Below are 4,944 nucleotides of genomic sequence, written 5' to 3' on the forward strand. Positions count from 1 at the left end.
GACTTTTTCTAGTCCTGGAATTCATATTTAAAAAATGACTTGGCTGGTGTTAAATGGTTAATGAGCATGTACAACATGCTGGATACAGTATGAGGCATTTTCATGAAGGGTCTCCTATCCTAAACATCTGGAACATCTGTAGCACGATGAGAACCCGAGTTCAGGGCAGGCTGAACCCTGAGAACCATGCCGTACATGGTCTATTATAACTTTAGGACACTCTGAGGCCAGCATGGCTAGAAGTTAATTTTTAGTTAAATCTTTATTATATAGATGATGATATTGAGATGCAGAAAAGTAAGACGACTTGCTCAAGGTTATATGGATGTTTAGTGGGAGATTAGGGATGGGAACTCTGTATTCCAGCTTCCAGCTCAGTGTTTTTTCCACTATGCATCTTCCCTGTGGTTCTGAATCATCTTGGAGTAGTACAGCCCTATCAATGGATGTATTATGTAATACATCCCTTTACTCAGGTGCCACATAATCTATGCTTGCTTTAAAATGTTTTAATGTACATGTGTTCAATCATACGCAAAAGTAGAGAACAGAAAAATAAACCTTTGTATGAAGAATGCCAGCTTGATTCATTACCAACGTTTTGCCTCTTTTTGGTTTCATCTGTTTCCCTTTTTTAATTGTTAAGTATTTTTTTTTCCCCACTGAGGCATTTTAATTGCACGTATATATGACATCCCTAGAAAAAGAATCCCAGGATTTTCCCTCCTGTGTGTTTTTGTCCTGCTTCTTCATGGTCCATGATGCCAGCTGAGGCTGCCAGTACAATGACACCAAACTGGAGGGACAGGAGCCAAGGATTCTGCTATTTGCCTAGATCTTTGAGTTGCACATCAAACCTGGGGCTGATCACTCCACACTTGTTTAACCTGCCTGTGAGGTCCAAACAATTTTCCCAGCTCTGTGATCATCAATGATTTCAAATTTGCCAATGTAAACACACTTCATCATCACGGTTAGAAACTGGATGATGACGGGGCACCTGGGTGGCTCAGTTGGTTGGGTGACCAACTTCGGCTCAGGTCACGATCTCACGGTTCGTGAGTTTGAGCCCGGCGCGGGCTCTGTGCTGACAGCTCGGAGCCTGGAGCCTGCTTCTGATTCTGTGTCTCCCTCTCTCTCTGCCCCTCCCCTGCTCATGCTCTGTGTCTCTCCATCTCTCAATAATGAATAAACGTTAAAAAAAAATTAATAAAAAAAAAAAAAGGAACTGGATGATGACTTTGGAGCATGGCCTAATAAGAACCTGGCGTTTACCTCTCTTTTCAGTATTATTAATGCTCTTGAGATCATCTGCCAGGACATTCATGTGCACCAATATGGTTGCACGGAAAGATGGTGGAAAGAGCTAATTGTTAAATATTTTAAAGCGAATCCCAGGCCATATCATTTCTCCTACAAGTACTTCTGTATGTATTTCTAACAGTTATGAAATACCATCATCATACTTAATAAAATTCACGATATTTTCTCAATATTACCCAATACTCATTCTACATTCCATTTTTCTCAATTTTTCTCTAAGAAGTTACTTGTAAGAGTTGTTTTTCTTTTTCAAATTGAAATCAAAGTAAGGAGCCTATATTTTATTTGCTGGTCTATGTCTTGTAAAGATTTTTTTTTTTAACATTTGATAATTCCCCAGCCTTATTTTTTCCTGCTACTTATGGGTTAAAGAAATCAAGTAATTTTTCTGTGGAATTTCTTATACTGTGGATCCAGCTAATTACAGCCTTGAGGTATTGTTTAATGTATATTCCATATATGTTCTATAAACTGGCAGATGTATCTAGAGGCTCAATTTGATGCAAGTTTATTTTGGGGACAAGAACATGTCATGGATAGTGTTAGGCACTTCCAAATTGCATCACATCAAGTGACAGTAACACCTGGTTTTTCCACCTCTAGTGATGTTAAAATTGACTGACAAGTTTAGGTATTGTGAGTCTGATTCAACCGTTGTAAAATTCCTCATCAGCTTCTCACCTAAGGATTTTAACTACCATTGCCCAAATCAATGCTGTCACTAAGGACTATAAAGTTTTGATTTTTGCTTCTGCCACTTTTTTCTGCACTTATTGGTTGGAACTCTTATGTAAAGAACTTTTCCTTATCAACTATTTGTTGACTCCAAAATACAATGCATACAAGAAAGGTAAGTTAAATGCATTTATTTAAAATGTTCATAATAATAAATCAGCACCTTAGCAATAGTGTCCAATGAGGCATTATCATTTTGGAATTTTAAGAACTCAGGGATTTTCACATATTTGGTGTGTTTTAACTTGTGCATTAATGTTTTTGGTGTTAAAATTGCCAATAGACAGCAGCAGCTTTTTGAAGTTAGTCTTGTGTTTGACACAATCACCTATAGCTTCCTTGCCTTCTGGCGTAATAAGATGTGTCAGCCTCTTGTTGTCCATAACCTGCCTTAAACCTGAAATTGAGCATTCCTCCAAGGAGTCCTAATTCATTTTAGTGATAAATATTATTCAGAAAGCATTGTTCGGTTGCTAAGGTCATTATTACCTCTAGACTTTTCAATAAACATGAATCACAATGATATTACTAATTTTTATGATAGATTACATGGTTTTTACTTAGCTTTTATGAATTTGTATTTGTATCTCTCTCCTTTTATACATGAGAATCTTGGCCTCTGATGGTTGCATAGCTCGTTCTCAATCACATCTGGCACTCAGCATAGTGGAGACCTGGAACTTTCTGAGAGTCCTTGGGAACTCTACTCACGCCTCTCCCCTTTGGGGTGCTTAACACTACATTGCACCACAACAGACACTCAAATATTTGTTGGATTGAACTGAAGTCCAAGTATTTTTTGAAAGGCACTCTTTGCGGAAGCCCAGGGAAGTAGAGGGCAGGGATCCTAGCTATTTTCTGGTTCAGCTTCTCATTTAGCACTGAAAAACCCTGAGGCCAACTTGTTGAAGCAATGTGAACAGGACTAACAGAAAGGAAACCGTATCAACAAAACGTAAACCACACCCACAGAGTAATCGACTCTTTAGAGCTGTGCTGATATGAATGCTAAGGTAGCTGGATTCAAAAATCTTATCAACTCTCTTAAGAGCTGCCTCTTCCACGTCAGAAGGGGAAGAAGATGAAAGGAAGGAGAGATGAGGAGGAATTGAACGTTTTCTCCCAGGAAGGGAGGATGGGGGTTTGGTGGAGGGAGAAAAGTGGGTGCTCAGCTTTTGACCTGCAAAACACCCGCAGATCGTTTTTGCCTCGGAGGCAGCCTTGTTCTTCACTTCTCCAAGTGGGAGCAGCAGGCCACTTGAGTTTGAGGAGAGAGTGGGCGCATGGTGGAGCAAACGCGTTTGTCTTCTGCCCCCCCAGATGTCTCTGGCAAATGGCTGCACAGGTAAACATTGGATTGAGTGGATGTATATTCCTCATATGGTCACATTTCCAAAAGCCCAAGGTCCCTTATTTCTAGTAACTGGTCCTCATTGTTGACCCGAAACTACAATGTTTAGGAAAATACTTAAAAAAAATTTTTTTTTACATTTGTTTATTTTTGAGAGAGAGAGAGAGAGAGAGAGAGTACAAATGGGGGGAGGGGCAGAGAGAGAGGGAGACACAGAGTCTGAAGCAGGCTCCAGGCTCTGAGCAGTCAGCGCAGAGCCCGACGTGGGGCTTGAACCCACGAACGTTGAGATCATGACCTGAGCCATAGTCGGACACTTAACCGACTGAGCCACCCAGTCGCCCCTTGGAAGATACTTTGTAGAAGACTGGGCCATGCATTTCTTTGCTTTTATTCTTTAGAAAGAACTATGCAATTTTGTGAAACGTTACCGGTGGCATCCAAAAACTTCTTGGGTTTCAACTCATTCAGCTTAATATAACCCAACAAATACTTACTGAATATTTATTTGTAATTCGTTTACATCAGAATAAATATCCTGTGATAAATAGTAAGAATTTTCACCTGCAAATAAACAAATATGTTTAGGAGTATATTTTCAGTGTTACTAGGATCATTTTACTACCCGTGAGTAGGAAGCAGCCTGATAAAAATGCATCTCGATACACTTTCTATCTTTTGGACAAGCACAGGCGTTGCTACTTTGGTCTTGAATCTGCTTCTGAGGAGCCGAAGCATGTCCAGGCAAGCGGCTCTCTGTAAAACATCCATTTGGATTTCAGCTTTGTCTTTGAAATAATAGCCTGACCATGTTTCCAAAGAACAAGTTTGCAGTCAGTGCCAATTTCCCTCCGTAGTGTGTATCCTTAATAAAAAGATAAAGCACTAACATTTTTTTTTTTTTATATAAGAAAACACATCTACAAGGAAACTTACTAAAATGTCTCTACAGAGGAATAGGTGAGGCATCTCCAGACAAGCCCCAGGCAGATCACTAAAAATCAAATTGGAATGGATGTTGAGACTTTACTGTGGCGATTACTTTGCAATGTACACAGGTACCAGATCATCATGTTGCACACCTGAAACTAACATCATGTTATATGTCAGTTCTATCTCAGTTACAAAAATCACATTGGAGATAAAGCTAGAAATATGGCCAAAACCAGTTGGAATTTTCTTCCATCTAAAGTTGCTTCTCACATTCTTTTTTATTGTTGTTGCTGTATTTTTTAAATTTAAATCCAATTTAGTTAACATATAGTGTAATAATGATTTCAGGAATAGAATTTAGTGATTCATCACTTACATATAACACCCAGTGCTCATCCCAACAGGTGCCCTCCTCAATGCCCGTCACCCATTTGGTTCATCCCCCCCACCCAACACCCCACACACATTCTTGAATGGGATGGGATTTCCACCCTGTTGGTGACTTCTCCATCTTGTATCAGAAACAAGGAGCCAAAGCCCAAGTCCAGGCACATCTTTATAAACTGTTAAATTGCATAAATATGTACTCTGTATTCAGACCC

General features: G+C 39.5%; 1 pseudogene; it reads right to left on the reverse strand.

Annotated features, from left to right (window-relative positions):
- Positions 1-697: 697 nt before the first annotated feature.
- On the reverse strand, positions 698-1,336 carry LOC107179896 (annotated as a pseudogene).
- Between the last annotated feature and the right edge of the window lie 3,608 nt (positions 1,337-4,944).

The sequence above is a fragment of the Panthera tigris genome, chromosome F2 (genome assembly GCF_018350195.1).
Source record: "Panthera tigris isolate Pti1 chromosome F2, P.tigris_Pti1_mat1.1, whole genome shotgun sequence".
Taxonomy (NCBI): Eukaryota; Metazoa; Chordata; class Mammalia; order Carnivora; family Felidae; genus Panthera; species Panthera tigris.